The sequence below is a fragment of the Chenopodium album genome, chromosome 19 (assembly GCF_948465745.1).
Source record: "Chenopodium album chromosome 19, dcCheAlbu1.1, whole genome shotgun sequence".
Lineage (NCBI taxonomy): Eukaryota > Viridiplantae > Streptophyta > Magnoliopsida > Caryophyllales > Amaranthaceae > Chenopodium > Chenopodium album.
The window spans coordinates 8,669,246-8,692,656 of NC_137852.1; the positions used below are offsets into that span (position 1 = coordinate 8,669,246).

At 33.3% G+C, this 23,411-nt stretch overlaps 1 non-coding gene across 1 annotated transcript; it reads right to left on the bottom strand.

The window, feature by feature from the left end:
- Positions 1 to 230: 230 nt before the first annotated feature.
- LOC145596264 (small nucleolar RNA R71) lies at positions 231 to 337 on the bottom strand. Its single transcript, XR_014103121.1, has one exon. It is a non-coding gene; the product is annotated as a small nucleolar RNA R71 (small nucleolar RNA).
- Between the last annotated feature and the right edge of the window lie 23,074 nt (positions 338 to 23,411).

Consider the following 23,411-nt stretch of genomic DNA (forward strand, 5'->3'; position numbering starts at 1 on the left):
AGGGTGAAGACCCAAATCTACACATTGCTGACTACTGTCAATATTGTAACACTATAAGGCAAGCTGGGGTCACGCAAGACCAAATAAGGGAGATTCTCTTTCCTTTCTCTTTATGTGGAAAAGCTAAACTGTGGTTTAATGGTTTAAATAGAACTGCACTTGGCATTACTAATTGGGAGACTCTTGTTTTGAATTTTTATAACAAGTATTACCCTGCAGAGAAAACAGCTCTATTGAGAAGCGCAATTCAAAATTTCGCCCAAGAGCCAGATGAGTCACTATATGAAGCTTGGGAGAGATTCAAAGACCTGCAGAGAGAGTGCCCTCATCATAACTTAGCACAGTGGCAGTTGATACAAGCTTTCTACAATGGGATCGGAAATTCTTCTAGAGCAATTTTGGATTCTGCAGCTAATGGGGGGTTTATGAACCTCAATGTTGATGATGCAGGTCAGGTTATTGAAGATATGGCGATCCATAATTCCCAATATGGGAATCCTAGAGGTTTTGAAAACAAGGGAAAACACCACGTCGATTCTGTATCCTTTTTGCAATCTCAATTAACCTCTATTTGTCAGAAATTGGATAACCTTACTACTGCTAATTCTAAAATAGCTAATGTTTCTGCAATTGATAATAATGCTAATGATGCTTTCTGTGAAAATTGTGGAATTGTAGGTCATTGGGAACATGAGTGTAGGAGTTCCATGGAGCAGGTTAACGCTTTTCAGTCCATCAAGCAAAATAACCCATACTCCAACACCTATAATCCCGGGTATCGGAACCATCCTTATCTTTCCTACAAGAGTACTAATGTGCAAAATCCCACACCTCCACCTCCACAACAACCACAACAACCAGCACCACCACCTCAGCAGAAATATTACCATCCCAATGCTGGCCAGAAAAACCAACCACAAACTCCTCCACCACCTTCTGACCCAGCTTTATCATAAATTAGAGCGATGTTAACTAGTATGCAAAAGCATATGGAGAGTAGAGACTCACAAATTGACTCGATTGTAGCCCACAATAAAGTCATAGATACTCAAATTGCACATTTAGCCGCTGCTCTTCAGGTTCGCCCACAAGGAGCCCTACCATCGCAACCAGTACAACCCACAGATCAGGCGTTTGCAATTACCCTCAGGAGTGGTTCACACTATGATGGGCCTCCTATGCCCAAAGAAGATGAACCTGTTTCAACAGAAATTGCTAATCCTGATTCCTTTATACCAAGGGATATTAATCCTAGCCCTGCAGGGCTAAAGGGTAGTACTAATATTTCTGATGTTACATTGCAGGGTAAAACTCCAGGGAAGGTTGTAACTCAAGACAGGAATAATGATGTGCAACAACCAATTATCAAACTACCATTCCCAAATCGACATTTGAAAACCACCATGGATAAGCAGTTTGGTAAGTTCCTTGACATGGTGAAGGATTTGCAGGTAACAGTTCCCTTTACAGAATTAATCACGCAAATACCTGCATATGCAAAATTCATGAAAGAAATATTGACTAGGAAAAGGTCTATTAGTGAGGTAGAGACTGTCGCTTTCACTGTTGAATGTAGTGCCGTACTACAAAATAAATCTCCACCCAAACTAAAAGATCCCGGTAGTTTTTCTATCCCTTGTCATATTGGCAATTTAATGATTGATAATGCATTGTGTGATTTGGGCGCTAGTGTTAGTGTCATGCCATTATCTGTGTGTTTAAAGCTAAAAATGGGTAAATTAAAGTCTACTAATATTACTCTGCAAATGGCCGATCGTTCTTCTAAATACCCCATAGGCATATTAGAAGACGTCCCTGTTAGAGTAGGTAAATTTTATATACCTGTGGATTTTGTTGTTCTTGATATGTCTGAGGATTTGCAAACCCCAATCATTTTGGGTAGACCCTTCCTTAATACTGCAGGAGCAATTATTGATGTAAAATGTGGTAAATTGACACTATCAGTAGGGGATGATAAAATTGTTTTTAATTTGAATAATACCCCTAAAAGCCCCATGCTAGAGGAGAAGTGTTATAAAATTGATGTGGTTGGTAATTGTTCTAATAAGCCCCAGGCTTTTGTTAAAGATCCCTTGGAGGCGGTATCGTGTGTTGCATCTTCTACAGGTACAACTAACCGATGGATAGAGGAAGTGGACGCAATAGAGAGAGCCTTATACTGTGAAGGTCTTGGTTTTGAAGATGAGAAGGTGGAAATAAGTACACAAGTTGCGGAAACTGAGCCTATAGTGAGAGTTCCACCAGATCGTGTTGTAATAGCTCAACAAAGTGATAAATCGAGGCAACCAATGGTCAAAAAGGGTTCTCAATCGAACAAAAGTAAAGACCCACCAGTTCAAGCCAGTGAGGATCCACCCAATAGGGTGAATTGGCGCCTTACAGGGCGTGTTAGGAAGCCGAGTCGTGGTTTAAAAATTGCTCAACCGGGTGAAGAACCACCCGACCAGGCGATAGGCCAAGGGGCTTAACTTCCCGACATGTGGTAAGAGGGTCGTGCGGGACCTAAATAAACCAGCGCTTTGCGGGAGGCAACCCGTATTTTTCTTGTTTTTTTAGTCTTCTTTCTATTTCTTGTGAGAGGAGAGAGGAGAGAGTTTAATGAGTTTATTGAGTTGTACAGGTTAGAAGGAAAAGAGTTAGTCAAATTTGGAAAAAAGAGAAGGAGTCTCTCGTACCAAACATTGCCTCGGGCCCGACCGGGCGAAGGACCGCCCGACCGGGCGCGAGAGCAAGGGTGAAAAATTGACAATTTTTGCCCGACCGGGCGCGAGAGTTGACGAGTACGGACATTTCGACCGCCCGACCGGGTGCGAGAAAGAAGAAAATTTAAAGGGTTTATACCGCCCTACCGGGCGGTGTGGCGCCCTACCGGGCGGTTTGGCGCCCGACCGGGCGCGAGAGCGGATCAGCAAAACTGCTCAACTTCGACAGGCCATAACTTTTGCGTTTCTTATTGAATTTGGGAGTGTGACCTATCGTTGGAAAGCTCTTTAAGTCTACTTTCCAATGCAATTAGAATCATTGAATTATCAATTATACATCAAAAGTTATGATCAGAATAGTGCACCTGACTCAATTTTTATCTTTTTTTCCACTAACACTTTGTTTCTTTCTTGCCCAATTTTGTTCCAAAGAGATGCATTGCAATCCTGAGACTTTGGTGACATTGATGTGGTGATGATGAAGAGTAGTCACCTTGAATACTTGTTTCCCCTTAAGACAATGAGGACATTGTCTGATTTAGCTTGGGGGGAGGTTCTCGTGTTCATATGGTATATCTTTCACTCTCTCTCTTTTTATTGGTATGCTTAGTGTAGTTTTACTGCTTTTCTAGTGTAGTTTTATTGCTTTCCTATAAGAAAAATACAAAAAAAAATTGAAAAATTAAAAAATCCAAAAATACGTTCCAATGAATTGTAAATCATGATTCTCTATGCCCCATACTTGAGAAAATTTGTTTTGATTCTTGGTTATTGACGATAAGCATTGTGGAATTGTTGGTCATGATTTGAAGTTTAATTGCTTGGATGCCTAAACATGCGTCAATTTTGTCCAACTACTTGTGAATATAGTGCTTGACTAGTTGATTTGGTTAGGAATGTGTTTTTAGTTCCTGGTATGTCAATGAATTTGAGTATTGGTTTGCAACTATGAGTAGTATTTCATGACTCACCTATTATGCACATGAGGAGGACGAAGGCGTTCATTCTTTTAGGTAGCCTTCAGACGATATTAGATACATTTGTTCCCTTCTTGCTACCCATGTTGTTGCTTGTGCCCTTTTATTGTTTATTTAGCCACATTACAAGCCTTTTTAGCCCCATTGGTTACTAGTCCCAAGCTTGGCTTAGGGGAGCTATAGTTAGTGAGGTGAGAGAGTTGTAGTGTGCACATTATTTGCACAATGTGGAGGTATAAGAAGAGTAATTTGTTCTTTGATTTTTGTGATTGGAAAAAATAAGAATTTGTGTTTCAAAATTGAAATTTCCAATGTGGAATAAAAAGAAAAAAAAAAGCAAAAGAAAAAAAATTGTTATATGTTCAAATTATTTATATGAAAGTTGCCCAAGAAAAATTCAAAGAAAAAAAAAGTATCAAGTTTGAAAAAAGAATGAGTTCAAAGTTTGTTTATTCACTCAAGTTATACATTGTCATATTTTTATGAGTGAAATTGTAAGTGTTGGGATTGTCTATGTTGTTTGGAGTAGTATTTGGTGGTTTCTTGTTGGAGTTAGTTATGTTGGAGATGTTGATCATTATTTATTTTGATCATTGGTTTTATTAGGATTTGGCTCCCTTTAAGCATGGCTTTTCTCTCACATGTTCCCAAATATTTCTTACCCTTTATCCTAGCCTTACATTACAAGCTTTAAAGACCTTCCGACCTTGTGCATAGAGTTGTGTAGATGTGAAAGTGTTGTTTATCAATGCAAATTATGAATTGACATATTCCGAGTCGACTATTAGGTTGAGTGCTTATCTTTTTAAACACACGAGTGTGTGAGTTTGGGAGGGCATTGTTCACATAAAAGGGTGGTTGGGGAGCGATCGAGTACATCTTTTACTCGCCACATAAATGAGAGTTGAGTGTGTGAGCACTAGTCTTGAATTCTATATGCTCGTGTGGTTTGCTCTATTTGACAATTGTTGGGGAGGAAGAGTGATTGGATGAATGAGATTGATTGATATTGAAGCATGCTCATTAGATTTTCCTTGAATCGTCTGTGCTTGATTTGATTATTGGGGTGAGGAATGTTTTATATGTTCATTGATGAGCTCTTTGCTTAGGGACAAGCAAAGGTTTGGCTTGGGGGAGTTTGATATGTCTAGTTTATGTAGTATTTTACCCCCGTCCCTTGGTCATTATTAGTAGTGTTTTTGGCTCTTTAGAGCCACTTTTATTACTAATATGTGTTTTCTAGTGTTTTCGTAGTTTTGGTTGAGTTTTGTAAGGAATTGCACCTTTGGAGTACTTTCCCGGGATTTTATGGAGCAACTACGAGCATTGGAGGAGCACGGCCATCTTTCATAGCCCAAGATCGGTTAGAGTAATCAAACCGGTGAATAAGGGCTCGACTTATGTGAAGACGAGGCATTTGGACCGAATGATTAAAGCCCCAAAGAGGATATTTGGTTTGGGCCAAGTTACGAGCCTAAACGAGGAGTCCAAGCGGCCCAAGGGTGTCCGCCAGATGGTCTGCCAGATGGTCTGCCTGATGGTCCGCCCGGTGGTCCGCCCGATGGTCCGCCCGGTGGTCCGCCCGATGGCGCGCCCGATCGGGCAAAGAAGACTTATATCGCAACAGCCCTTCGCCGGATCAAAAAGGCGCGCCCGGTCGGGCGGTGTGGCGCCCGGTCGGGCGCGTGTCTCTGATAGATCTTTTAAGCATCGTTTAGTTTGTTTTAGTTTAGGATTCTTGCTTATTATAAATATGTTTTTGTTAAGCAAGTTGAGGATTCTTTTTTACACTTCCTTATTCTCTCTTTACTATTGTAATTCTTTCTCTTAGACTTTCTCTCTTTACTTAAGCTTATTTTCTCTCTCTACACTTTATACTTTGTTCTTTACTCAACTCTTTATTCTAATTACTTTGGTAACGATTTCTTTTCTCTTAATCTCAGTTATTTATTTTATTCCTTCTATCATGTTTTATTTTATTGCTTTGATTAGTTTAGATTAAATTATGTGTGAGTAGTTCTTTTTCTAGGGTTTATGGGGATCCATAAATAATATGAAGGGGTAATTTATTGTTGTTAATTATCAATGCTATATTAATTTCCTATTGATTGATTTAATGCTCTGTGACTAGATTAGGCCTGATCTTTTATGCATGAGTTTGACAATATTGATTCGAGATTCGAGAGATGAGAATTGATGTTTAGGTCTAGTTTCAATAGGCAGGTTAATCTATAAATGGTTAAGTCGAGATTCGAGAGATGAGATTTAATACCGGTAGATTAATTCTGTGATTGTAATACGTAGCGAAAGCCCTTTATTATCTGGTTAATTGATGCATTAATGATTGGTTATTATGTTTTACCCCGGAATATTATTTATTGGTGAACCTATGCCCTAGGTCTTTAATTCATTGATTCCTCTTATTTTATTCTCCCTACTTATATTCTTCGTAGTATAATCTTTAAATCACAACAAATTGTTACTAATAATTTAGATTGCTATTAATTAATTAGGAATAGAAAGACTAGTTTCCCTGTGGATTCGACCCTACTTCCCTATCTACTTTAGTTAGAGGACTTAGGTAATTACTTTTGATTTGGTGATACGACTTTAGCCTGTCAACAGCCAACACCGTACATATTAACACAAGTTAAATCCAATAAAACTAGATGCATAATAGGTTGAATGAATACCTAGTCGTATATCAGAGGCTGAGCGATAGCCAGCAATAAGCACTGAATGGTGTGGAGATGTGATAGCATGCTATTTTGTATGATTATAGAGTGGTTTTTAGCATTGAATATGTGAGGAATTGATGCCGTAATTCATTATTCACTCTATTTTTATGCAATTTTTGTGTATCCTATGCTTCAAGGGTTGTTAGTGTTTTTGTTGAGATTTTAGGTCCAAAGACGACCAATGAAGCCTATGGATGATGAACCAAGGTTAGAAGCAAGAAGATGATGGAAAGAAGCCAAGGAAAAGGAGTCAAGTCAAGAAGAAAGAGAGATGTACAGTGGAGAGGCCTCTCCATAGAGTGGTGCGGCCTCTCCCTAGGAGCGGCCTCTCCAGGTTAGTGGAGAGGCCTCTCCACCCCGCTGCTGTAGCTATTGCCAAACTTGGCAGTTTCAAGGATTTTGTGAGGAGAGGCCTCTCCAACTTTATGCCGCGGCCTCTCCACCTGGAGCGGCCTCTCCACCTATTTGGAGAGGCCTCTCCAACTCGTTGCTGAACTTCCTGCCTCACTTGGCAGATTTGAAAGAAGATATGAGGAGAGGCCTCTCCAACATAGGGGAGCGGCCTCTCCATATGAGGAGCGGCCTCTCCACCTTTTTGGAGAGGCCTCTCCACCCTGCTACGGAGCATTCTGCCCTAATTTTCCCCAATTTGGAGCGGCCTCTCCAAGACATGGAGCGGCCTCTCCAGACTTTGGAGCGGCCTCTCCAGACCTTGGAGAGGCCTCTCCCGACGGGTTCCGCGAACTTTCTATTGCGGAGTTTACTATGAAATTGGGGATTATAAATAGCTTTAAGGGGCTCATTTGTAGGCATCTTCTTCTCTCTTAACTCCTTTAGACTTATTCTCTTAATTAGTTCATAGTTTTCCTCTCCCTTAGTTTCGTTTCTCAAAACTCAATCATTTTGTAAGAATTATTGGAACTTTGTTCTATCAATTTCAACAAAATTATTCTCAACTTTGGAGCATCAATTAGTAACCTCTTTCTCTCTCCTTTGTTATTTAATTTTCTGATTTTATCTTTGATTAATCTTGGTTCTTGCTTAATCTTTGTTGATTGTTCTTGCATGTTCCACCATCCTTGTTTATTCTCTCTCCTAGTTTAATTGAATTCATGTTAACCCTAGATTGAATTGCTAGATTGTTTTTCACCATGATTTGTGAGTAGTTAATTAGCTAGGGGTTGGGTGAAGACCCAACCAAGCCATGGGTTGATTGATGTTTGTGCTTGCATGTTCATTTTGGGTTGATGATTGATTATTAAGGGAATGGTTAATTGCATGTGTAATTGGTTGGCCACTTATTGCTCATGTATTCACTTCTATGCTAGCATTGAGAGATGGAGTCTAGTTGTGATCCTATTCTCATATGATTATACTAAATTCCTCTTGATTATGGTTCCTTGTTTGAATGATGTAGTAGTCTTAGTTGCAACAATTAGGTGAGAAATCCCAATTGTTTGTGCCTTAATGCTTTCTTGGACCGATTGAAAGATAAACTCGAGTTAGTAGTCTACTTCCCATTGTTAAGACTTGGTTGGCCTATCTTGTTAGTTGAGTTTAGTTTAGGATTGCTTACTGTTATGGCTTCGAAAGAAGGCAATGTTGAGTGCCCTCTCTATCACCCAATTTGTGTTCATGCTTGCCTATTGATTTGATCCGTTGGTTTGGTTGGAGTCGATCCCTATTTCCCCCTAGTGTTTGTCTTCATAGTAGTTATCTAATCAAAACCCCCAATTTGTGACCGAACTAGATTGCAACCGTTTCATATTCTCGGTGTACTTACCCATTCCCTGTGGATACGATCCTCTACTTACCCTAAACTTGTCTTAGGTTGGTTTAGGTAGAAATATTGTTTGGTTTTAAGGTGATTGTCCAACGACCGATTATTTCCCTCTACCAAGATGAGACATTAAAAAGTAGTTAAATGTAGGGAGAGCAGTGAACTACCACGCAACCAAGTTTGCTTGAAATTCTATCATATAGTTAAGACTAATATCTATCTCATTAACCCTAGTAAATACAATCAAATGAACTAGTTTCCTATAAGCTAGACAGCTATATTATAAATGACGAAGTTGAATAACCACTAAATTAGAGAAGCAGAAATGTTGTTCAATCACTAGATTTCCCTATCCGATAAGGGTTATATTACCCAGGTAGATAATTCTACCTACTTAACTACACTTGCTCAAGTCCTCGATTAATTGATCATCATCACACAAGCAACACATGAAGGCACAAAAGTAAGTATGTAACAAACCTAAAATTTATCAAATTAATAACGAAATTTGAAAGGGGAAATTACTGAGTTAAACAAAACTTTCCATTTAAATCACCTCATAAAAATTCGCCTCCTACATTCCTAATTGAAATATTCGAAACAATAGAAATTCAATTCAATTTATAAAAAGCAACTTCAATTCATAAAAAAACAGAACGCAACTTAAAATCATCGAAAGAACAAATTGCAATTCATAAAAACAGCAACATTATACTTCAATTCAATAAAAGCTGAAAATATTCTAATTTCCGAACCCTAATCGATTCTAACAAAAGAGAAGTAGACTGAAAATGGGATTATTCGTACCTCAGAAATGGGCGAGTTTCAGACTTTCAGTGGAGGAGAGAGGAAAGAGGGGAATATTAGCGTACGATTACTTTAATCGAGTAGGGAAACCTTAATCGAGTCGTGCTTCACCGAACAAATTCTTCGCAAAACAAAACCCTAAATTGAGTATGTTGTTGAGGATCAAAATCAACTTCAAATGGTATTATGCCATTCATTGTGAGAAATTAATATTCGTACCTCAGAAGCTGCTTCAATGGAGGAGAGAGTTTCAGTGGAGGAGAGAGGGGAATATTAGCGTACGATTACTTTGATAATCTATATGATCATGATCACAATTGATTTGACTAATTTTTCTACTCTTTATCCTTAATAATCCCAATTATGGGCGATTTACCTACAATAATCCCAACTATCGTTTATTCTACAACTAGGTTAGTTCCCGTGCCATGCACGAAAATTTTTTATTAATTATTATTAATTTATCACTGTAATTAGTTTTTTATAAATAAAAAATTAAATAGAGATATTGTTGCCAAATTTTGATAAAACATACGGAGTTCATATGATATAAGATGATGTATTATAAATCAAAGATAATAATATTTAATAATAAAAATGGAAAATAAATTCCATTAGTTTGTGTAAGAAAAAATGTGTTAATTAATAGGAAGATTAATACAGTAAAATAAAATAGATCTAAATTAGATTTTTTTTAATATCAATCAATCAATCAATAATCAATCAATAACTATATACTAAAAGACACACCAGCAATGACACGTGTCATCTCCTGGTGTGTCCTTATTTTTTTTTTTTTTTTTTTTTTTGAAAAAAAGTTTTTTTTTTTTTTTTTGGAAGAAATCTTTCTACATATGTAATAATAACATATGAAATATAATAGAAAATTTGATTTAGCTTTCCAAAATAAAACTTATTGACAACTATTAAGTTAAGCAAAATATATATATATATATATATATATATATATATATATATATATATATATATATATATATATATATATATATATATATATATATATATATATATATATATATATATATATATATATATTCTTAATATAATTTGTGACAGTAAGACATATTATGTACTACATATATATTAATTAAAAAAAGATTATATATTATTTTCTTGATTTTTTTTAATCATGTAATAGAAGCTACATGCTTAAATAATGAAATGTGAATATTAGATCAACAATTAATATTTTTGTCATTTCTTGATTTTGTCATGTTTTTAAAATCAATAATTGAAAATTACCGTGCATGGCACGGGACCTAATCTAGTTATATTCTAAGGCCCTGTTCACTTCACCTTACAAAAATAATATTATATAAAAATAATTTCAGTTCAGTAAAATTAATTTTAGTTCAGTAAAAAAAATTTCAGTTCAATAAAAATAAGTTCTGTTTGGTAAAATTCAGTTTTCTTAAAGAAGAATTATAATAGAAAATCAGTAAAAATAATTTCAGTTCAGTAAAACTAATTTAAGTTCAGTAAAAATAATATAAGTTCAGCAAATATAATTTTGTTTCAGTAAAAATAATTTCAGTTCAACAAAAATAAGGTGAAGTAAACAGGGCCAACTTTTGTATAAAGGATGTGATGTTAGACAAATTATTTTAATAACATAATGGAAAAAAGTGAAATTAATAATGAAATAGTGATATGTGTCATTTTTTAAATTAAGTACCTCTATTTTAGTAAATGTATAAATTAATAGATTATTGATTCTTGACTAATTATAATTATTGTGAATATACATTATCGAAGAGATAATAGAAATATGTGTTGTTAATTTTCTATAAGCATTGATTTGTTATATACATACCTTCTTGTAGTAAAATAATGGATTTTAATCCATAATTGTAGATGTTTTATTAGGAAAAAAATGAATAGTAGAATAGATGTAAATTATTATGTTAAGAATGATTTTTAATAACTATAAATACTTGTATGAAATATATCATATATGTCAAATCTTTTTATTTTAAGTAATTATATCGTGTACGATTAGGGGATTATTTTAATAACTATAAAATAATCTTTTTATTTTAAACATATGTCAAATCTTTTAAATTTAAATAATTATATCGTATAAGATTAGGAATTATTTTTGTATAAGATTTATTTTCTTAATCGAAATTTATTCAAAAAAACAAAAACAAAAAAAAAAAAAAAAAAAAAAAAAAAAAAAAAAAAAAAACTAAGGACACACCAGGAGATGACATGTGTCATTGCTGGTGTGTCTTTTAGTATATATATATATTGATAATCCCAACTATTAGGTCAGTTTCCTCCAGCAGTCCCAAACCGGTCAACAACCTATTATTGTAGGTTGTTTGACACGTGTCAGTGTGAGAGTGGTTCCAAAAAATATAAAAAAAAAAACCAAAAAAAAATCTGGCAGCCAACCCTAACCACCACCTCCACCTCCTGGCCGCCCAACCACCACCTCCACCTCCACCACCTGCCGCCCAACCCTAAAACATCACCTTCTCTAGCCACCAAAGCCGGAAACGACTCCCACAACCCCCAGCTGCACCCACAAAACCGGTCAAACCACCCAAATCGCACCAGCAGCACTCGTGAAACCCTTGGCTTGAATCCGCGACAACTTCCCTCTATTCAATTCGTCAAGGCTCAAATCCGCGAGAATGGAGGCGGTGAACGATGACCCAATCAGCGAGAATGAAGGTAGGGAACAAGGGCGATCTGGGTTGGTGGTTGCGGCGGAGGAGAGAGAATCCAACGGTGGTGTTGGTGCAGATCTAGGTTGGTGGTTGCGGGCTTGCGGCGAGGATGGATGGTTGCAGGCTTGTGGCCCGAGAAGGAGGATGGTTTTCCGATGAGGATAAGGAGGAGAGGACGGGGCTGGGAAGGGGACGGTGCCCCGATGGTTGGATTTGGGAATGAAGGGGTGGCTGTGGTGGCTGAAGGGAAGAGGGGCGGTTGGGCTAATTTTTGTTTTTTGTTTGTTTTTTTATTAAGCCAATCATGTGTTGACATGTGGCATTTAAAAACAAAAAAAAAAGTTTACTTTTTCAGCAGGTAACCGATTTTTGGGACTGCTGGAGGAAAAATGACCTAATAGTTGGGATTATTGTAGAATAAACGATAGTTGGGATTATTGTAGGTAAATCGCTCATAGTTGGGATTATTAAAGTGTATTTTTCTTAATTAATTTTGATCAAATTTATTAGTTTAATGATGTGTCGGGACGTCGTTCATACCAATAACTAGAATTTTTTATTTTTTATTTTTTGAAAGAAATAACTAGTAAATTTCTTATAACTCAATAATGTGTTCCAAAGCAAATTATAACATGCACCCTTGTGCATGTAATTCTGTCTGAATTATGAGTAGTAATTGAACGGTGCGTTTAATTAGGTAATTTCACAAAACTTTAATGTTCTTCTTTAACTATTGTATTTCCGAGTATTCCTTGTCTATTTCCTTAATTAAATCTGTCCAATTTTTCTAACTCTGTCTTCTTTTCTTCTTAAACTTTCCTCCACTTTCTCTACAAATTTTTACCTACATTCTAGTGTAGGTAGAGGTCCCTACACCCCCTCTCCACTGTATCATCCTACACCCTTCCCCACTACATCTCCCCCATCCTTTTATTTCCCCCTTCCAAATTATAGCAACTATCACCGCATCTTACTTCCAAATTATACTACATATCCATCTTTATCAACTCTAATTCTAGCAAAGTTCATTTTTGGCGATTTCACCACCATTCTCTTCTTGTCTAGCGACATTCGGGAACTCGTCCCATCCGCAGGATGTAGACACCCATTTGTGTCTCCCCAAAACCAAACCCAGTGATGAATACCTTTCGCGTCAAACCATAATCGAATTGGTGAAAGTGTGAAAAGTCAAGTGATGCGGTAGTTTTTATTAAAATCCTTCTTTCTGTTTTCGAAAACATGCTCTATTTTATAAAATCGTCCAATCCAGTTTAGTTTAGTCCATGATAAGGGTCCAATAATAGTGTAGTTGGATGAGGCTTAAAAAGACTTTTCCAACGATATATTATAAGCCCAATTCCGATGAATAATGAGGAAGTTATGGCCAAAATACTAAACTGGGCCCAAACCGGATTTTACCTACGACCCAATGATCATGAGGAGGGTCCAAAGGTTTAATCCTATTCCTAAACTAATTAGGATTGATTAGAATCTTCTATAAGTTTCTAAAAGATCTTAATTATCCTTTTTTTAAAAGATAAGATTAAGGGATTTGATTTAAATATAAACTTTCCTTTTTATAAAACTTTCCTTTTTTAAAGTCCTAATTCTATTCGGATTTAAACTTGTCCAAAAACAGTCAGATATTATCTTCGTGCCTTATATTTTTTATCCAAATTAAATATAGTTGGATAGATCTTGAAATTATCTTTCCAATGATATATTATAATATTAAATCCGAGCTATAACGAAAAAGATATGAAAGGAATACGAAACTCTATCCAAAACTGACACCCTTTCACTATTTCGGCCATATCTTTTTATCTACAAAATATTTCAATCTGATTCTAATTGCATTAGAAAGTAGACTTCAAGAGCTTTCCAGCGACATATTATATGACTTATTTGGACTTCTAGATCAAAAGATATGATAAAAACAAAATCTGCAAAAAATTGTCTTGTCGCGAAACGACAAGCCTGTGCCTGGCGACAGGTCGAGTTTTTGGCGACAGGTCTAGTTTTCTGACGATAGAGTGGAGTTTTATTCCTTATCAAATTCTATGATTTTCCGGACTGTTTTCTTATAAATAGGGTCCTCGACCTCTGTTTTTATTCATCAACTCTCATCAACAATCACCCAATTCTCTCTATTCTCTCTTGAGCAATATATGCTTTCTTTCTCTCTCTTTTTCTAGACTAGCCCTTTTTTCAAACAATATTCCGCATACACGAGATTTAGAATCATCTAGCCAAGTTCGAAGTTGCCTTCGCCCTAGACGTGCAAGGTTTAATATTTTCTGAGGGTTTGGTCCCAAATCCAGTCTAAACTTTTTAACTCTTTCTTTCAATTATTTTAATTTAATTCTTTGATTTATTATTTTCATTGAAGTTTACTAACTTGTGTATTTTGTTATTAGAAAGAGATACGAGGCTTCAAAGTATGTAATCTTATTACTCTCTTTCAATATAGAAAGCATGTTTATTATTGTTTAATGCTTCCTAGTATCATGTTAGGATGTTTTTATTGCTTTCTAGTATCATGTTTAGGTTGCCTCTTATTATTTCTAATATTGTAATAGCATGTTAGTACCATGTTAGGTTAAAAGCTTTGATTTTTATTGTTTAGTGACATGCTAGGATTTGTTATTAATCTTGTTAGTATCATGCCTAGGATCTTGCTATTATTATTAAGCTTTATTATGCCTTATCATGATTATGATTATATTATGATTATTATTATGATTATGATTATTATCATCATTATGCTTATTATTATGTTGCTTGATATTATTTATTATTGTTATTCCTTGATCACGCCTTTTATGCTTGTTTAAAGGGAATTTGTATTTGAAATCACGCTTAATAAGATAATTAATAATTTGGTTTAGGCTAATATGATTTTAACTCAAGTGATCGCCAATAATAGTTTTATTTGTGCATTAATATTCAACCAACATAGATTAACAGGTTATGATTAATATATTGTTTGCATGTTAGTCAGAAAGCGCACATGAATACGAGTAGAACAAAGTAGAGGCCTATTTTATAGGTAGGTCCTTTCTTTTGTAGATTGGATTCGTACCCTCATCCCCGAACCCTATTTGGTTCAAGACCTTATGGAGTTGACGATCTCCTGGATCGTTTAAGGGGTGTAACCTTCACCTCGTGATTGGTTTACAAGTTCCTAAAACTTGTTGGCGACTCTTTTGCTCTCTTTTCTTTCCCTTTGGAACGCCACCATACTTAAGTGTATGATCACAGTGGGGTTCAAGCTTGGGGTCTACACAGGATCACCGTTTTATATACTCCAGAAAAATCCCAAGATTGATCACTTTACAACACTCAATTTTTTTATAGAGAATCTCATATCTTCGAAATTAAACTTAGTGGCAGTTGCAGCCGTGCTCCCAAAGACAAAAATTTTGGTATTGACAGTAGTCGTGGATATGGCGGCGGTAAGCGTATTGAAAGCAGAGAATTGAAGGAAGGCTTTGATTACATGGAGTAGAAGTAGATGTGGAAGATGATATTCCATCACATTACCACCACCATGGTTCGTTCGTCATGCACTGAGAAAGCATTCATGGCGGCTTGAACTAATTTGGGATGCCAATGGGGGTTTAAATATCGAACAGAGGAATTTCGAAATTGTTGGCAAACTTTAATTTTATTATTGAACATGTAATATATTTTAATTGAACATTTTTTTTAATGGTTGTAAAAATGAATATTTATTTATAGAGCATTAAAATTAACATATTGCGATTAACGTTTCAGTTGAAAATTTATTAATTGATCAATGAAAAAAAAAACATCTTTCAACTGAAAACTAAATACTCCATATCTAAAAGTTAATAACATAAAAAAAAAATAAAAAGATACGTTAATTGTAAGACATTCAATAATATGCATATGAACATTTAGAATTATGAATATGTATTATTTTGATGTTCATTTTTATTGCGTAAATGTTCATTGGTACATAATATTATAAATTTTATAAATATAACTAATACATGTAATAAGTGTTTCAGTATCAAAATGAACCTTTGAGTATGTGTATATGTTCATTTAAATTAAATGCATGTAATTGTTTAGTATGAAATGATCATGAATTAAAATGAACATGTATCGAAATGAAAATGAACATTTCTATATAATAAAAAATTCAATACTTTTTATATAAATTTTTTTAGAAAGGTTGTTTAATTTGTAGTAGTTCTAAAAACTTTATGAGAAGGAATTTTAAAATTAGCAATAACCACAATATTAGCTTCCAAATTGTACATATTTGTCTTTTAAATTGAACATCCTAGTATATTTAAAATGTACATATTCGGATTAGACAATTGTTCAAGTGAATTTAAATAAATGCTAAATCATTACTTCAAGTTGTTTTAATTTCTAAACATTTTTTTTGTTTATTTCCTAATATGAACACTTTATAGTAGTGTGTCACTAAGTCACTTCCCATTTTACTCTTAGGATTTAAAATATACAAGTATAATTTATTGTAACCATTGTGAGTTTTTTAAATGAAGAATTTGTTTTGTTGATGAATTGGCAATTTGGGACATCTTTCCTAAGATTTTATCCAGACTTATTGGGGTTTATTATTTAGGATAAATTTTATCAATGAAAAAGAGTTAAGAATCATGTTAGTAAGGAGTACCTTTTATGTTGTTGTTTATGAACATTTGATAATATGGTAATGAACATATAGATAAAGAGATAATATATTATTGTTGAGCTTGTAATGAACTATTATTGAGATGATAATGATAATGAACATGTTCATTATACCGTAATTTGCTAAAAATAAAAAATAAAAAATAAAAAAAAACCCTTTTTTAAAAAAATTTATAATAACATCTAGGAAACAATATCGATTACTGTATGAATTATGACATACAAACTATATATATAACTCGTTTATACATCAAATATGTTAAAAAAGAATACTATCTTAACAATAAATTGCTTATATAACTCATTCATCAATAATATATTCACCAAGGCACTATCAACAGATAAATTCCTCCATTTTCGAAGACAACTCGGTGTTCAAGATTTTTCTGATTAAGGGGGAGTGTTGAAAATGAGCTAATCTAGAAATATCTTGTAACCTAGAATAAATATCTAATAAGAATCTAGATAAACTAGAAAAGCATACTACCTAGAATAATCTAGAAAGAAGAAGAAAAATGGAGAAACAAATTGAAGGAGCAAAGTCGGTGGAAGTAACCGACATAACCCAATATAAATAGGGGCATACATACTTGCAATGTAATTCAATCCCATGCAATAATAATACTCATATTTTCCAACTTTGCTACCAATTGCGTACTACTTCTACTCCAATTTCCTAGCAAAACAAATTATAAAAGGAAATTATTGCGACCTAAGTTTCCTTAAAAAATTATTTCCCTTCTTTTTTTTGCTCCTCCGTGTCCTCTTTTTCTTTTCCTCTTTTCCTTTTTCTTCTTTGAAGTCCTCCAACTCTTCTTCTTCTTCACTTTCACTCACCTCCTTATTAATTATGTCCAGCAAACTTTCTTCACAATCCATACTAAAGCCTAATTTAAATACGAAATAATAAAATTTATAAATATTGAATAAATGATGTTTAAAGTCAATTGTAATTGCCCAGAAATTGAAATAACATGGTAAATGAAAATTGAATAAATGATGTTTTCTCAAACTTTATTATCGTAAAAAAAATGAAAATATATTAATTAAAGATTCATTACATAAGTACAATGTCAAAAAAGAAAAAAAAATACAACAGCATTCTTCAAGTTATTCAAGTAATAAAATGATGTCTGAATATATATATACAGTCTGCCCATTTAATCACAAACCATAACTAAACATCCCCCCAAGTGATTACAATTATGCAAGTTGGTATTGAGTTCAGATATTGTTCAGAGGCTCAAGTCCTCGATTAATTGATCATCATCAGACAAGCAACACATGAAGGCACAAAAGTAAGTATGTAACAAACCTAAAATTTGCAAATTAATAACGAAAACTGAAAGGGGAAATTACTGAGTTTAACAAAACTTTCCATTTAAATCACCTCAAAAAAATTCGCCTCCTACATTCCTAATTGAAACATTCGAAACAATAGAAATTCAATTCAATTTATAAAAAAACCGAACGCAACTTAAAATCATCGAAAGAGCAAATTGCAATTCATAAAAACAGCAACATTATACTTCAATTCAGTAAAAGCTGAAAATATTCTAATTTCCAAACCCTAATCGATTCTAACAAAAGAGAAGTAGACTAAAAATGGGATTATTCGTACCTCAGAAATGGGCGAGTTTCAGACTTTCAGTGGAGGAGAGAGGAAAGAGGGGAATATTAGCGTACGATTACTTTAATCGAGTAGGGAAACCTTAATCGAGTCGTGCTTCTCCAAACAAATTCTTCGCAAAAACAAAACCCTAAATTGAGTATGCTGTTGAGGATCAAAATCAACTTCAAATGGTATTATGTCATTCATTGTGAGAAATTGATATTCGTACCTCAGAAGCTGCTTCAATGGAGGAGAGAGTTTCAGTGGAGGAGAGAGGGGAATATTAGCGTACGATTACTTTGATAATCTATATGATCATGATCACAATTGATTTGACTAATTTTTCTACTCTTTATCCTTAATAATCCCAATTATGGGCGATTTACCTACAATAATCCCAACTATCGTTTATTCTACAACTAGGTTAGTTCCCATGCCATGCACGATAAATTTTTATTAATTATTATTAATTTATCATTGTAATTAGTTTTTTATAAATAAAAAATTAAATAGAGATATTGTTGCCAAATTTTGATAAAACATACGGAGTTCATATGATATAAGATGATGTATTAAATCAAAGATAATAATATTTAATAATAAAAATGGAAAATAAATTCCATTAGTTTGTGTAAGAAAAAATGTGTTAATTAATAGGAAGATTAATACAGTAAAATAAAATAGATCTAAATTAGATTTTTTTTAATATCAATCAATCAATCAATAATCAATAACTATATACTAAAAGACACACCAGCAATGACACGTGTCATCTCCTGGTGTGTCCTTAGTTTTTTTTTTTTTTTTGAAAAGAAGTTTTTTTTTTTTTTTTAGGAAGAAATCTTTCTACATATAAGTAATAATAACATATGAAATATAATAGAAAATTTGATTTAGCTTTCCAAAATAAAACTTATTGACAACTATTAAGTTAATTTAAGCAAAAAAATATATATATATTCTTAACATAATTTGTGACAGTAAGACATAATATGTACTACATATATATTAATTAAAAAAAGATTATATATTATTTTCTTGATTTTTTTTAATCATGTAATAGAAGCTACATGCTTAAATAATGAAATGTGAATATTAGATCAACAATTAATATTTTTGTCATTTCTTGATTTTGTCATGTTTTTAAAATCAATAATTGAAAATTACCGAGCATGGCACGGGACCTAATCTAGTTATATTCTAAGGCCCTGTTCACTTCACCTTACAAAAAATATTATATAAAAATAATTTCAGTTCAGTAAAATTAATTTCAGTTCAATAAAAATAAGTTCTGTTTGGTAAAATTCAGTTTTCTTAAAGAAGAATTATAATAGAAAATCAGTAAAAATAATTTCAGTTCAGTAAAACTAATTTAAGTTCAGTAAAAATAATATAAGTTCAGCAAATATAATTTTGTTTCAGTAAAAATAATTTCAGTTCAACAAAAATAAGGTGAAGTGAACGGGGCCAACTTTTGTATTAATGATGTGATGTTAGACAAATTATTTTAATAACATAATGGAAAAAAGTGAGATTAATAATGAAATAGTGATATGTGTCATTTTTTAAATTAAGTACCTCTATTTTAGTAAATGTATAAATTAATAGATTATTTATTCTTGACTAATTATAATTATTGTGAATATACATTATCGAAGAGATAATAGAAATATGTGTTGTTAATTTTCTATAAGCATCGATTTGTTATATACATACCTTCTTGTAGTAAAATAATGGATTTTAATCCATAATTGTAGATGTTTTATTAGGAAAAAAATGAATAGTAGAATAGACGTAAATTATTATGTTAAGAATGATTTTTTAATAACTATAAATATTTGCATGAAATATATCATATATGTCAAATCTTTTTATTTTAAGTAATTATATTGTATACGATTAGGGGATTATTTTAATAACTATAAAATAATCTTTTTATTTTAAACATATGTCAAATCTTTTAAATTTAAATAATTATATCGTATAAGATTAGGAATTATTTTTGTATAAGATTTATTTTCTTAAACGAAATTTAATCAAAAAAAAAAAAAAAAAAAAAAAAAAAAAAAAAAAAAAAAAAAACTAAGGACACACCAGGAGATGACATGTGTCATTGCTGGTGTGTCTTTTAGTATATATATATTGATAATCCCAACTATTAGGTCAGTTTCCTCCAGCAGTCCCAAACCGGTCTACAACATATTATTGTAGGTTGTTTGACACGTGTCAGTGTGAGAGTAGTTCCAAAAAATACAAAAAAAAAAACCAAAAAAAAAATCTGGCAGCCAACCCTAACCACCACCTCCACCTTCTGGCCGCCCAACCACCACCTCCACCTCCACCTCTTGCCGCCCAACCCTAAAACACCACCTTCTCTAGCCACCAAAGCCGGTAACGACTCCCACAACCCCCAGCCGAACCCACAAAACCGGCCAAACCACCCAAATCGCACCAGCAGCACCCGTGAAACCCTTGGCTTGAATCCGCGACAACTTCCCTCCATTCAATTCGTCAAAGCTCAAATCCGCGAGAATGGAGGCGGTGAACGATGACCCAATCAGCAAGAATGAAGGCAAGGAACAAGGGCGATCTGGGTTGGTGGTTGCGGCGGAGGAGAGAGAATCCAACGGTGGTGTTGGTGCAGATCTGGGTTGGTGGTTGCGGGCTTGCGGCGAGGATGGACGGTTGCAGGCTTGTGGCCCGGGAAGGAAGATGGTTTTCCGATGAGGATAGGGAGGAGGGGACGGGGCTGGGAAGGGGACGGTGTCCCGGTGGTTAGATTTGGGAATGAAGGGGTGGCTGTGGTGGCTGAAGGGAAGAGGGGCGGTTGGGCTAATTTTTGTTTTTTGTTTTTTTTATTAAGCCAATCATGTGTTGACATGTGGTATTTAAAAACAAAAAAAAAAGTTTACCTTTTCAGCAGGTAACCGGTTTTTGGGACTGCTGGAGGAAAAATGACCTAATAGTTGGGATTATTGTAGAATAAACGATAGTTGGGATTATTGTAGGTAAATCGCCCATAGTTGGGATTATTAAAATGTATTTTTCTTAATTAATTTTGATCAAATTTATTAATTTAATGATGTGTCGGGACGTCGTTCATACCAATAACTAGAATTTTTTATTTTTTATTTTTTATTTTTTGACAGAAATAACTAGTAAATTTCTTATAACTCAATAATGTGTTCCAAAGCAAATTATAACATGCACCCTTGTGCATGTAATTCTGTCTGAATTATGATTAGTAATTGAACGGTGCGTTTAATTAGGTAATTTCACAAAACTTTAATGTTCTTCTTTAACTATTGTATTTCCGAGTTTTCCTTGTCTATTTCCTTAATTAAATCTGTCCAATTTTTCTAACTCTATCTTCTTTTCTTCTTAAACTTTCCTCCACTTTCTCTACAAATTTTTACCTACATTCTAGTGTAGGTAGAGGTCCCTACACCCCCTCTCCACTGTATCATCCTACACCCTTCCCCACTACATCTCCCCCATCCTTTTATTTCCCCCTTCCAAATTATAGCAACTATCACCGCATCTTACTTCCAAATTATACTACATATCCATCTTTATCAACTCTAATTCTAGCAAAGTTAATTTTTGGCGATTTCACCACCATTCTCTTCTTCTCTGGCGACATTCGGTAACTCGTCCTATCCGCAGGATCACCGTTTTATATACTCCAGAAAAATCCCAAGATTGATCACTTTACAACACTCAATTTTTTTATAGAGAATCTCATATCTTCGAAATTAAATTTAGTGGCAGTTGCAGCCGTGCTCCCAAAGACAAAAATTTTGGTATTGACAGTAGTCGTGGAAATGGCGGCGGTAAGCGTATTGAAAGCAGAGAATTGAAGGAAGGCTTTGATTACATGGAGTAGAAGTAGATGTGGAAGATGATATTCCATCACATCACCACCACCATGGTTTGTTCGTCACGCACTGAGAAAGCATTCATGGCGGCTTGAACTAATTTGGGATGCCGATGGGGCTTTAAATATCGAACAGAGGAATTTCGAAATTGTTGGCAAACTTTAATTTTATTATTGAACATGTAATATATTTTAATTGAACATTTTTTTTAATGGTTGTAAAAATGAATATTTATTTATAGAGCATTAAAATTAACATATTGCGATTAACGTTTCAGTTGAAAATTTATTAATTGATCAATGAAAAAAAAAACATCTTTCAATTGAAAACTAAGTACTCCATATCTAAAAGTTAATAACATAAAAAAAAAATAAAAAGATACGTTAATTGTAAGACATTCAATAATATGCATATGAACATTTAGAATTATGAATATGTATTATTTTGATGTTCATTTTTATTGCGTAAATGTTCATTGGTACATAATATAATAAGTTTTATAAATATAACTAATACATGTAATAAGTGTTTCAGTATCAAAATGAACCTTTGAGTATGTGTATATGTTCATTTAAATTAAATGCATGTAATTGTTTAGTATGAAATGATCATGAATAAAAATGAAAATGTATCGAAATGAAAATGAACATTTCTATATAATAAAAAATTCAATACTTTTTATATAAATTTTTTTAGAAAGGTTGTTTAATTTGTAGTAGTTCTAAAAACTTTATGAGAAGGAATTTTAAAATTAGCAATAACCACAATATTAGCTTCCAAATTGTACATATTTGTCTTTTAAATTGAACATCCTAGTATATTTAAAATGTACATATTCGGATTAGACAATTGTTCAAGTGAATTTAAATAAATGCTAAATCATTACTTCAAGTTGTTTTGATTTCTAAATATTTTTTTTGTTTATTTCCTAATATGAACACTTTATAGTAGTGTGTCACTAAGTCACTACCCATTTTACTCTTAGGATTTAAAATATACAAGTATAATTTATTGTAACCATTGTGAGTTTTTTAAATGAAGAATTTGTTTTGTTGATGAATTGGCAATTTGGGACATCTTTCCTAAGATTTTATCCAGACTTATTGGGGTTTATTATTTAGGATAACTTTTATCAATGAAAAAGAGTTAAGAATCATGTTATTAAGGAGTACCTTTTATGTTGTTGTTTATGAACATTTGATAATATGGTAATGAACATATAGATAAAGAGATAATATATTATTGTTGAGCTTGTAATGAACTATTATTGAGATGATAATGATAATGAACATGTTCATTATACCGTAATTTGCTAAAAATAAAAAATAAAAAATAAAAAAAACCCTTTTTTAAAAAAATTTATAATAACATCTAGGAAACAATATCGATTACTGTATGAATTATGACATACAAACTATATATATAACTCGTTTATACATCAAATATGTTAAAAAAGAATACTATCTTAACAATAAATTGCTTATAACTCATTCATCAATAATATATTCACC